Genomic DNA, 14,101 nt, shown 5'->3' with positions numbered 1-14,101 from the left:
CATGTATATGGCGCTTTATGGTCAACAACAATATTTTATAACAAGGACCATTATTCTCCCAGTGTTTTAAGCCTTTTTCTCCCCCATCCTTCATCCCTTTTGTCATGGCTATAGGATCAATAAAAAGATTAATAAATTATATTGGTATTCTGATTTAAAGTTTCCAAAGTGTTTTACATACTGCTTCTCTAGCACCTTCACTCTGCAGATTACCTACAATTTATCCTGTATATAACTTGTTTGTACATTATCTTCATATTCTCTCCTTCATTAGAATGTGAACCCCTAAAACATAGGGCTATCTTTTGCTTTTGTATCCCTGGGATTTAGCACAGTCCCTGACACACAGTAGGTGCTTAATAAATGTTAATTGACTAGACTATGGTCATTATTACCTCTGATCTGTTGTTCCTGCTAGTCTTTCTACCTAGAATCTCTCTCTTTCTTTTGAACTCAACAAAAATGTATAAGAAGATATTGCCCTGGGCACTGGAGATTCAAAGACAAAATTAAATAATCTCAGCTCTTACAGAGTTTAATTCTATAGGGGAGATAAATAATAAAAATAAAATCAAGGAATACAAAGTAATTTAAGAGTGTAGGGAGAGACAAACAGAGAGGAAGAATGGAAGGGAGAGAGAAGAAGAAAAAAGGTGTAGATGGAGAAAGAGAACATTAACAACTGAGGGTAGGGGAGATTAGGAAAGGCTTCATAGGAGATGACACAACATAAACCTCAAAGGGGAAGCTAAAGATTAAAATAGGTGAAAGGCAATGAGGAAGTACATTTCAGGCATGGAGAACAGTCTCTGCCTCTGAAGCATGGAGACAGGAGATCGAAGGCCAAGTTTTGGGAACAGTTAGTACTATCTGGCTAGAATGCAGGGTCTGTAAAGGGGAATAATATGACATAAATTTGGAAAGAGAGGTGAGAGCCTGATGTGGAGTACCTTAAAGGTCAGGTTGAGGAATTTCTAATCTATCCTAGGGGCAATGGGAAGCCACTGAAGCTTTTCAAGCAGGGGAATGTCATGATCAGGCAACCTAATAATTCTGACTGCAGGCAAGAACAATTCATGTGAATTTGGCTGCTTTGTAAATATAACTTTGTATGGGGCAGCTAGGTGGCACAGTGGATAGAACACCAGCCTTGGATTCAGAAGGACCTGAGTTCAAATCTGGCCTCAAGCACTTGACACTTACTAGCTGTGTGACCCTGGGCAAGTCACTTAACCCTGATTGCCTCACAAAAAAATTATATATATATATATATATATATATATATATATATATATATATATATATATATATATATATATATATATATATGGAAAACAAGCAAAAAAGAAGTAGGGGCAGAGGTGGAGAGGGGAAATGATGTGTGACAAGGAGAGCCTCTCAGGTGATAGGGACAAGGATGACAGAGAAAGGACTGAACAAGAGAGGAGCCAGGTCATGGAATTCAGTCAGGACTTGAGAGATCTAATCTACCCCTTTCACTTTATAGATGAGGAGACTGAGATTCAGAGGATGGGAAGTGACTTGTCCAGTGTCATACAGGTATTAAGGAGCAGAGGGAATATGTAAAACAAGTTCCTCCAACTCCAAATCTTCATCACACTGTGCTGCTAATAATGCTCTTGTAAAGTCTCTTATCTATGAAAAAATAACAGATAAGAACCAGAATAAGGAGGCACAAGACATTGGTGTTCTTGAAGAAAAGAATGAGTTGACCCTCATCTTGCCTATGAAATATATGACCCTAAAAATATAGGCCAGTCATATATCAAGAACTCACAGACAGTTCATGAGCTCTCCAGGGAAAGCCTATGTCAGTCTCACAAATCCATTGGAGTCGGATATAGAGTTGGAGATGTGATTCATTTCCCACTCTGGGTTGTCACGTTACTTAGGTTTAACTTCAGGAGGAAAACTCCAGTCCTGATCCAATGCTGACTTTCCTCACAGTCCAGGGAGGAACCAAAAATCAGAAGGTAAAGCAATTAAGTGAAACATTTTATAAAATAACAGGAGAAAAAGATCCAGTAGAAGTCATTCTCAGCTCCATAAGCAAACAATAGGGGGCAGCTAGGTGGAGCAGTGGATAAAGCACTGGCCCTGGATTCAGGAGGACCTGAGTTCAAATACCACCTCAGATACTTGACACTTACTAGCTGTGTGACCTTGGGCAAGTCACTTAACCTTCATTGCCCCGCAAAAAATAATTAAATAAATAAATAAATGTGTTTTTTTAAATACTAGTTGATTTGTCTTACCTTTATTCATCAGGGCTATGGAGAAAATGACTTTAAAGCCTCACAGTGCTATATAAATTTAAGTTATTCTTCTTATTGGTTATGATGGTAAGTTCTCCAATTAAATGATAGTTCATGTTTTATATAAACTTTAACAAAGCACCTTCTATACATTACCTCATTCAGTCTTCATGCAAGTATTATTAGTTTCATTTTGCAGATTGAGAAACTCAGGTTTAGAAGGATGTGATTTGTCCCACAGCTAATAATAATAACTAATGACTAATATTTCTATAAAAGATAACATTCGTATAGTGCTTTAAGATTTACAAAGTACTTACCCCATTTTACAGATGAGGAAACTGAGAGGTTAAGTAACCTACTCTGGGTCTCACAGCTAGTAAGTATCTGACGAAGAATTCTACTGAGGTCTTCCTAATTCCAAGTCCAGTGTTCTATTAACCTGCACCATTTGGCTGCCTGTCTGACTAATTTTTCTCAGTCTCTTTTGCTGGTTCATCATTCTATATGAACTATCTTAATTTGGGGCTCTATGCTGGGTCTCTTTTATTTACTCTTTCCTTGGTAGCATCGTCAGACAGTTCTAGGCTAGCCCTGACTTGGGCCTTGCCCTTGTTACTTTATATTCCAAATGAGAATGAAATGAGACACTCATAGATCATCCAACAGTCACCAAAAACCACAGCAAAAAAGATATCACATCAAGGACACTCCAAGTTGATTCAGTTAAAAGAAAAGCTCCCTTGCCTGAGATGCCCACAGTGATCTTGTCAGCCAAGCATTAGCCTTTACCTGAACCCCTCTTACCTATTTTTTTTGTGGGGCAATGGGGGTTAAGTGACTTTCCCAGGGTCACACAGCTAGTAGTAAGTGTCAAGTATCTGAGGCTGGATTTGAACTCAGGTCCCCCTGAATTCAGGGCCAGTGCTTTATCCACTGAGCCACCTAGCTGCCCCTACCCCCTCTTGCCTATTTTGTGCAGTGGTAACCAGGAAGTGATGTCAATAGCCAGAATCTTTAACCCTCTTAGGTCTTGAAGATGATGTAAATATCTTTTAAGGAAAAACTAAATTAACTTGCATGAGAGCTGGTTGTTTAGGTTTTATCTCTCACCATAGCTCCTAGGAGTTTATCATCACTAATAATATAGCTCTAAAATTTATATATTCAGCCCTAGTCTCTCTCCTGAGCTCCAGTTCTGCACTGTGAGCTGCATATGGTATATTTAAACAAGATGTCCTGTAGGCATCTCAAATTGAACATTTCCAAAACTGATCTCCCCTCCAAAACCACCCCATCCTTCATATCTCACAAACTTTCCTCTTTCAACCAAGGGCACCTCCATCTGTCCAATCGCCCAGTTTTACAACCTCAGCATGACCAAAGCTTTGCTCACTACTTTCCCTCACCCCATATTAAATGAAATATAAATTGCCAAGTTATGTTGTTTTTACTTGCACAACGACTCTTTCGGCCTTCTCCTTATCTCTGTTCACATAACTACCAAAAGAGTCCTTTATCACTTCTCACCTATTGTGACAGACCCCTACTTGGTCTCCCCTCTACAATCCTTTCTCAACTGAGCTGCCAGAGTGCTGCTTGTCTGATCATGCAATTATCACCTCTAGAATCAAACAGAAATTCCTCTGTTTGATGTTTTTTTTAATTAATTTTATTGATTTTATTTTGGTTTTTATATCCCCAGAATGTCTCCCATTATCCTTTCCTCTCTGCCTCCCCCTCTCAGGAAGCCATCCCATATAACAAAGAATAATTTTAAAGAGGAAAAAAAGAAAGAAGAGCCAAAATATCAACTGAAAATCAATTAGTACATTGAAAAAATCTGAATGTTCCACACTTGTGGACACACTTGTGATGAAAATTGCTATCTACCCCCAGAGAAAGAATTGATGGAGTCTGAACACAAATTGAAAAACATTTTTTTTTACTTTTTTGCATGTGTGGGTTTTTTTGGTTTGTCTTTTCTTTCACAATATGACTAATATGGAAATGTTTTACATGACTGCACATGTATAACCCTTATCAAATTGCTTGCCTTCTCAAGGAGGGAGGAGGGAAGGAAGGGAGATAATTTGGAACTCAACATTTTCAAAAATGAATGTTGGGGCAGCTAGGTGGTGTAGTGGATAAAACACCAGCCCTGGATTCAGGAGGACCTGAGTTCAAATCTGGCCTCAGACACTTAACACTTACTAGCTGGGTGACCCTGGGCAAGTCACTTAACCCTCATTGCCCCATTAAAAAATATGAAGAGAAAAATGAATGTTAAAAATTGTTTTAGTGGCGCAGTGGATAAGGCACCAGTCCTGGATTCAGGAGTCCAAATCCAGCCTCAGATACTTGACACTTATTAGCTGTGTGACCCTAAGCAAGTCACTTAACCCTCATTGCCCAGCAAAAAAAAAAAGTTTTATAAATAACTAAAAGAAATAAAATATTTTAAAAGAAAAAATATGTTGGTATATATCGAGACTTTCTTTTTATTAGTGACCTCCTTGAGGTATAAAAGCCTAGCAGAATAAATAGTGGAATCTCTGGGACAAAGGGTATGGACATTTTACCATTTGCATAATTCCGGACTGCTTTCCAAAATGGTTTTACTGATTCACAACTCCACCAACAAGGCACTAGTGTGCCTAATTTTCCATAATCCCTCCAACATTGATTATTCTCATTTTTGCCATCTTTGCCAGTTTGCAGGATACAGGGTGAAACTTCAGGATAGTTTTGATATGATTTCTCTTATTATTAGTGATATAAAGCATACTTTTATACAGTTGTAAGCTCCTTGAAGACAAGGACTCTTTCATTTTGTCTTCATATCCTCTGAACCTAACAGAGTGCCTGACACATAGTAGGCACTCAATAAGTGCTTATTGATTTATTGCAAGCCTTAAGCTTTACCTCATTTTCTATAGCACCAACTGGTAGTAATTTGTCTATAGTCTTCTAGAATCACCCACTGCTTTAAACAATAAAATACTAAAGGCTATAAAAGATTGTATAAATAAGTAAAATAATAAGTAAAAATAAAATAAAATAAAAACAAAAGACCACTTTTTAATTTCTCCTCTTCCAGCTCTCTATCAGTGTAGAATCCTGCCAACCCAGCCCAACTTATGTCATATCAAATCTAAGCTCTCATAAGAACTATTGTAAGCCTTCTTTTGAAGGAATAATAATCTTAATAGCTTCTGTCTTCAGGGTAGAAAGGAATGGCCATTTATATACTTGGCTTTTGACCGTGGCTCAGTAAAAACACAAAGGAACATTCAGAAATCTTGCTGGTACCCTGTAGCCCCTGGTAACTAACTGGCTCTCTGGAGTCTAACAGATAAAATGCCAACTATCTCTAGACAGAGAATGAATGGTTTCTATGTGTTTGGAAAGAACATGACTGACCTTTTAACAGAGACCTCATTGTTTCTGCATTGGATACATAGGTTGCTTATCTATCTGGAGTGAGATCTTGTGATTTCAAGAGTGAAGTCGGAGAAAAGGAAGGCAGGGTTGCAATCAGAAGTGCCCAAGATAAGAAATAGTCAAACCACATAAGATTCTTTCTCAGCACCTGTGTGGCACTAGGGAATCTATACCAGCTGATGGAGCAAACATATTAGATTTGGTGCCTGAGTTCAGACTTACTTTTTAGTTAAGAGCTTGACTTCCATCTTTTTTTTAAAGAAACTAGTATACAACTTTGATTTTGTTTGAAATATTTAGAACACATCTGACGTATACTCTAACATGGATATTCCAGTTACATATGGCACACTCTAGAACTATACTGACACTTAGATTCTTTGACTGAGCTGTGAAGTCATTAGTGTCTCCCCCTACCCTATATCATTATTTTCTTTCTTTATAACCCTAGCACCTGGCACATGGTAGGCACTTAGCTTGTGGATTGAGTGATTAATAGTGTACATGTTCTTTCCACTCATGCGCATCATTATCCCCTCCATATATTCTCATCCAAGCCTACCTGTAAAATCCTCTGCAACTATCTATCTATACACAGACATACTATATATCTAGATATATTTAGATATTTTCCTAGACGTCTGCCTGTAGTTATATTGCTATGTCAGAAATCCCAACACAGTCAAAATATTTACTCTTATTGTCTTTTTTTTTTTTTTTTGCAGGGCAATGGGGTTTAAGTGACTTGCCCAGGGTCACACAGCTAGTAAGTGTCTGAGGCTGGGTTTGAACTCAGGTCCTCCTGAATCCAAGGCTAGTACCTTATCCATTGCGCCACCTAGCTGCCCCCTACTCTTATTCTCAATATCTGACCACCTTACTCACTTTTTGGATCACAAAAGTCTTTAATGATATTTTATGCCCTTTGCCTTGTACAACTCACCACTGTTAAAATGTGACAGCCTACTTATCCTTTCATGGGTCTTGCTATAACTGGAAAAAGCATCTGCAGCTTTCATTCATAGGACTATAGTGAAAGGAAATAGACTTGGGAACTGTTGTCAAGAATTCATAAATTGTTGACAGTTCATTAGCTTCGGAAGGTGTGTGACAGGGAAGTGTTCAGGAAGATGGGTTGGAGATTTTGGCTGGGAGGATAGTCGTGTCTTCAAGAGAGATAAAGAAGGTGGGAGGACAGTTGAGTTTGAGGAGAAATTGGAGCATATGTACAAATCCTTCCTGCCAGGTACAGTACTTCCTGAGAATTACTGCTTTTGCTGTGGAAATCTAATATGTCTGTGCCTGGACCCTAGAAATTCAGCTGACTTAAGAAATGCATTGATGAAGCTACTACTATTTAAATTCTTATTTGTATGAGGTGATATTTTATTTTGTTTGTTTTTTTAGTGAGGCATTTGGGGTTAAGTGACTTGCCCAGGGTCACACAGCTAGTAAGTGTTAAGTGTCTGAGGCCAGATTTGAACTCGGGTACTCCTGACTCCAGGACAGGTACGCTATCTACTGCGCCATCTAGCTGCCCCAATATTTGGTTTTAAGTTAAGGGCAAGAGAGGTCATATTAGCTTTAGGAAGATCATTTCATAGGCTAACATAACAGAGAAGGAAGCATTATATCATGGAGACAAAGAGACCTGGATTCAAATCTGCTCTATCATTTACTCATTTTGACCTTGGGCAAATCACTTATCTCTCAGTTTTAGTTCCCTCATCTGTAAAATGGGGTAACAATACTTGCAATAGCTAATTCATGGAGTTATTGTAGGGAAGCATTTCACAAACATAAAAATACTTAATAACAACAACAGCCATCACCAACATTTAGACAGTTTTAAGCTTTGCAAAGCACTTTATATACTTATCATATTAGAGTCTAACAACAACACTGTGAGGCAGGTGCTATTATCATCCCCATTTTACAAATGAGATAATTGAGGCTGAAAGCAGTCAATGATTTGCCCAGCATCATATCCCTCCTTGGGTTTTTTTCTTAGCACTTTGTCTAGGTCAGGGGTTCTTAACTTTTTATGTATTGTGGACCCCTTTGGCATTCTGGTAGAGTCTACAGAGCCCTTATAAGAATGATTTTCTTAAGTGCATAAAATAAAATGCATAGCATCAAAAAAGCAAACCAGGGGCAGGTAGGTGGCATAATAGATAAAGCACCGGCCCTGGATTCAGGAAGACCTGAGTTCAAATCTGGCCTCAGACACTTGACACTTACTAGCTATGTGACCCTCAGCAAGTCACTTAACCCTCATTGCCCTGCCGAAAGAAAGAAAGAAGAGAAAAGAAAAGAAACAAAACAAATAAAACAATGGGGTTTTTTTGCTTTTTTTCTGGGGGTGGGGCAATGAGGGTTAAGTGACTTGCCCAGGGTCACCCAGCTAGTAAGTGTCAAGTGTCTGAGGCCGGATTTGAACTCAGGTCCTCCTGAATCTAGGGCCGGTGCTTTATCCACTGTGCCACCTAGCTGTCCCAACAATCTATTTTTAAAAAAATAAGTTCATGGGCCCTAAGTTTAAGAACCTCTAATCTAAATAGAGTTTTGCTTTATCTTGAGCATAGTGTATCTTGTACTTAATGGACTCAAATGTCTTAAATGGTAGCAGCATGGTAATTTGTCCCAGGACCATTTTTATCTGAACTCCACTGAACACAGATGAGAATAAGATAATAACAATAATCAATAATTAATGTTTGTTGAATGCCCTTATTAGCAAATCCCTCATATGGCCTATTGTCTCTAGGTAGCTTCTTTTTTTTTTTTTTTTTGCAGGGCAATGGGGGTTAAATGACCCGCTCAGGGTCACCTAGCTAGTGTCAAGTGTCTGAATCTGGATTTGAACTCAGGTCCTCCTGACTCCAGGGCCAGTTCTTTATCCACTGCACCACCTAGCTGCCCTTTATTGTGCCCATTTTACAGTTGAGGAAATTGAGGCTGAGAGAGGTTACAGTGACTTGCCTAGGTTCATATTGCTTGTATCTAATGAAGGATTAGACCTCAGAATATGAATTGTTATTGGTAAGGGTACATCAGTTGACTCCCTTTGGGCTCTGATCAACTCACAGTTCCTATAACTTTTCAAACCAAAATACCTTTCCCTGCCATACCACTCCTCTATATTTTTCATCTTTCCTATTAAAAACTATGTTCTTAAGGGAAGGGACCGTCTTCATTTTTATATCCATATCTCCAGTGAATAACATCTTTAGCATATAGTAAGTGTGTATGTATGTAGCTGAAACACATCTACTTGTTTATGCTTACCCTTTGAAGTCTGAACCGGCCCACCAAACAGTCTGCTCTGTCGTTTTGAAGAAACTGAATCAACTCACTCCTAAAACAGAACTGTTTGAATTAGAGTTGAAAGCTTAAGGCTCAAGGCTCTTAAGATCCTAATCTAACTAACTGGCACTACTACAAAAAGCAGGGAAAGAATGGTAACTTGATTTGGTGTTTTCCAAAAACAGTCTTTTTTGGGGGGAGCAATGAGGGTTAAGTGACTTTCCCAGGGTCACACAGCTTGTAAGTGTCAAGTGTCTGAGGCCAGACTAGAATTCAGGTACTCCTGAATCCAAGGCCTGCACTTTATCCACTGTACCACCTAGTTGTCCCCCCAAAACAGTCTTTAAACCTTCATCCCTGAAAGCTGTTTTCTGTCATTTGGAGGTGCAGGTGCTCCAGGGTTTTCAAAGACTTTGCCCATTGGAGTACAAACTGATAGGTTTACCAAGCTGGAAAGATTTTAAATTCAGGGAAAGAAGTGCCAGCCTTGTCAAGTGTGGCCAAGCTCGGCACCAGATGGTTGGGCATGAAGTGATGAATACTTTGGCTGCAGGGACTCAAGCATATCATCTCCTGTGGCATGAGAAGGGCTGCAATCAGAAATAGTGGATGAAATGGATACCATGATGAAATCAAAGTCTTGGCTATTGAAACCTTAGCAATATCACAGACTCAGCAGATCTGGGACGTATTATTCCACATGGGTGAGAATTAGAGTAGGGAGAAGATGTAGGGAAATAGCCTCCCTACTCACAATGTTCTCCTGCCTAGTACAAAGCTTAAGACAGAATCTAATTCCTCTTGTTTGGAAACACTAAAGACTCATGAAAAGGTGGGAGTCTATTTTTAATGCCTGGAGAGACTTCAAAAGATTTTGTTTTTCCAAGTTCAAGGTCTTCCACACTCTATTGAAAAATGGAATGTGGCTACATGTGGACCTACAGTTTGGGCCTGCATGAACGTCCTTGGAGAACGGCATTCTTTCATACAAAAGGCCTCAAAAGCAGCATACCGTGTGCAGTTATTTGTTTTGTTTGAATTTAATGAGAAACGGACTCACATAGCTTGTGTTTCAGAGAGTGCCTCCCTTTTAATGCCATCCAAGCAGTTCACATTCATTATCAAGGAGAAGCCTGTAATAAATTTAAAAGCACACACAGTGAGGAAATGGTGTTTGCAGCATATATACCCCACAAGGCCTAACATCTGGGGCAACTGACATATTTTATGCCAGTATTATTTCCTTAAATTACCCCAGATGCCTGGGAATGAGGTAGGAGGCGAAAATAATTATAGAACTTACATTTTATAAGGCAAATAAATCCAAATCATAAATAGATGAAATGACTTGCCCAAGGTCATTATATTCTCAGTCAGTGTTGAAATCAAGAATAAAAGAATGCCTTAATATCTGCCTGGTCCAGCCTTTAGGATCTTCTGAAGAGGATACCTACAGTGCTTAGGGTCTTTTGAAGAGAATGGCAATAGAAACCAAAGATATTCTGTGGTGATTATAAAGCATTAATTACCCTGTTTACCAATTAGGACATAGCCCCTAAAAAATTATCACCAAAACTCAGCAGAGGGCACAGGGCTGCAATTCCCCCTCTACTGCTTCCCTTCCCCCTCCCAATCTATTCTTCCTATAAGCCAGAATAATTTTTTTGATGTCATGCTTCTGTTCAAACATCTTATTGCCTCCTAAGTAAAATTTATACTCCTCCTTCAATACCTTCCATAATATGGTGTTTACCTACTTTTCATGCCTGATCTGATAAAGTTCCCCAGCATACCTTCTATAACCAGTCAAACCAGTCTAAGGTGTCCCCCAAACTTTATATGCCTCCTCACCTCTGCTTTGTTTGCACTATTCCCTATTTCTGAAATCATACTTACTCTGATGAATTCCTATCTATTCCTTTTTTAAATTTTTTTCAATTTCATATAAAAACAAATTTTAATATTCTTTAAAAAATATTTTGTGTTCCAAATTATCTTCCTCTTTTCTTCCCCACACTCCTCCCTGAGATAGCAAGCAATTTGATATAGGTCATATGTGTGCAAGGCAGTTAGGTGGTAAGTGGATAAAGCACTGGGCTTGAAATCAGGAAGATTCATTTTCATGAGTTCAAATCTGACATCAGACAGTTACTAGTTATGTGACTCTGGGCAAGTCACTTACGCCTTTTTGCATCAGTTCCTCATGTGTAAAATGAGCTAAAGAAGGAAATGGCAAACCAGTTCAGTATCTTTGCCAAGAAAACCCCAAATGGGGTCATGAAGAGTCAGACAATTGAAAACCACTAACTCCCCCAATCTGCTCTCCATTATATCAGTCCCCCCCTTATCACTCTCCTCTCCTACTTCCCTATAGGGTAACATAGATTTCTATGTTCAACTGAGTATTTATTATTCCTTCTTTGAGCCAATTCTTTTTCTTTTTTTTTTTAAGTGAGGCAATTGGGGTTAAGTGACTTGCCCAGGGTCACACAGCTAGTTAGTGTTAAGTGTCTAAGGCCGGATTTGAACTCAGGTACTCCTGACTCCAGAGCCGGTGCTCTATCCACTGCGCCACCTAGCTGCCCCCTTTGAGCCAATTCTGATGAGAATAAGGTTCAAGTGATGTCTACCACCTTCCATCTTTCCCTCGACAGTAATAGGTCTTTCATGGCCCTCTAACCTGGTGATGATTTTATTCCCTGAGCCTTCTACTGCATTCCTGCTAAGCTCAAGCAAAATTTATAGAACAATTCAGGGATGTGCTTGTAAATGTTTAACAACCATTTTTAAGAAGAATGTATACTCACTTTTAGGTTTAATCTGCATTATTAATACTTTTTAAAGTCTAGACAATCCATAAAACAAAAAATCAAGCCTTAATGTATAGCAATTATCATTTTCAGGAGTATAAATACTCCATAACACACTAAAACTGTCTCATCAGATGGGCTAAACCAGGGTGAGGGTAACTGATCGGCCTCAAACCTGTTGGTAAGTTAGGGGGATGTCTACCCTAAGCATGTCAAGGCTTTCCCTGGTGGAATGGGTAAATGAGAATGATTTGTTCCAACAACTATGAAGGTGACTAAAGAAGGCTCTGTGGAACATTTAGAACTTAGTCAGACATTGAATGACAAAGTCATCCATTGCACCCTAGACCATCACCAGTTGTCCTGGCTTTCGTCTTGCCACTGGAGTTTGATGATTCTGGAAGATAGAGTGAGGCTGATGACTTTGTGCAACTCTGTCTTACTTAAATCCAATTCATGCAGTAGGCAAGATATCACCCACTGATGTCATTAGTCCTCTTTAAAAATGGAGGATGAACAACACAATGACAGAACGAGAACGACAACAAATGTTCACACTGGGAAAGTAATAATGGTCTCTAGAAAGCCAGTTAGAGCTGATTCCAGCACACCCCTGGTTATAGGTCAACCACAATTATACATACTGCTAGATAATACTATCTATAAGAAGTAGGATGATTAACTAACTGGGGCACATGTCCCTTCTCAAGTCTGCCTCTGTTTCTTTTGGGCAAATTAGAAGGGATCAAAGAGACTCCAACATCCTCTCCACACTATACTCTTTACTCCCAATAATTTGGATAAAATTTAGGGTTGTGGGATTTAGAGCTCGAAGCCTGGGGGATCATCTAGTTCCAAACCCCTCATTTTAAAATTATTATTATGATTGCTGTAACTTTTTTTCCTATTCCTATAATACTTTAAAACTTACAAATGATTTCCTTCGCAATAAGTCTATGAGGTTGGTGGTGCAATTATTTCCCCCCATTTTACAAAGGAGGAAACTGAGGCCCAGGGAACCAAAGTGACTTGCTTTAAAGTCATGGAGGGTGGAGCCAAGATTGCAGAGGAAAGACATCAAACCCACAGAGCTCCTAATACAATCATCCCAAAAATAGCAATATAAGAACCCTTGGGGCAGAAAAACACACAAAAATATGGGCTGAGAGTTTTTTCCAGCTATAGATAGATTTCAGGGGCCGTGCTAGGCCACGAATAAAGCCTAACCCTGCAATCTGCCGACACACCAGACACCCTCCAGAGGAATTTGCCCCAGTGCCTCTGAATCGGCTGCAGCACAGGTGTCTTCTGGAACCAAGTGTGTGGTCGGACTGAACAGCTGGCCTGGTGGATGGGGGGGGGGGCGGTAAGTGCAGGGCTACCAGTGGACTGGGGGGAAGGATTCAACTGTCTCACCCCAGGAGGGAGCCAGGAAGAAATCCTGAGTGGCAGGAAACCCAGGTAGGGGAGGGGAGCAGGAGAACAGTCTCATCAGAAGCTGAGAACCACACCACAGAAAGCTTTGCTGGTTGGTTCCTTAGTAAGTAGGCCTGAGGTTATCTCCGACCTGAGAACAGGCCAGGTGAGATTAAAACCTGCCCCCCCTCAACCCAAAACACCTGGGACCCTCTGAAGCTGAGAACAAGAGTGGAGCCGAGAAGCAGCCTCCCCCCCCCCAGTGGAGAGTTTAAAATCAAATGAAAGCTAGGCCAGGCAGGCTGAGAAGAAGCCCAACCATCCCCCGGGCCACACTGTAGCTTGAACACTGTGTCCTAGAAGCAGAGCCACACTTTAAGATAAAAGCCAAGAAATAGTAAGGCAGGATGAGTAGACAGAGAAAGCAGACCATCGAAAACTTCTTTGGGGGTAAGGTAGACCACAATACAACCTCAGAAGAAGGAGATAATAACAGGGCCAAAACTCCAACATCGAAAACTTCCAAGAAAAATGTGAACTGGTCTCAGGCCATGGAAGCTCTCAAAAGGAACTTTGAAGAGAAAGTAGGAGAAATAGAAAGAAGATGTAGAGAAAAGGAGGAAAGAATGGAAAGGGAAATGAGAGTGATGCAGGAGAGTCATGAGAAAAAAGTCAACAGTTTGAAAAGCCAAATGGAAAAGGAGATTAAAAAATGTCTGATGAAAATAACTGCCTAAGAATTAGGACTGAACAAATGGAAGCTAGTGACCTTATGAGGAACCAAGATACAGTAAAGCAAATCCAATTGAATGAAAAAATAGAGGGCAATGTGAAATATCTCCTTGGAAA

This window comes from Dromiciops gliroides, chromosome 1, assembly GCF_019393635.1.
Source record: "Dromiciops gliroides isolate mDroGli1 chromosome 1, mDroGli1.pri, whole genome shotgun sequence".
Classification (NCBI taxonomy): domain Eukaryota; kingdom Metazoa; phylum Chordata; class Mammalia; order Microbiotheria; family Microbiotheriidae; genus Dromiciops; species Dromiciops gliroides.
Note: the sequence above shows the minus strand (reverse complement) of the source record.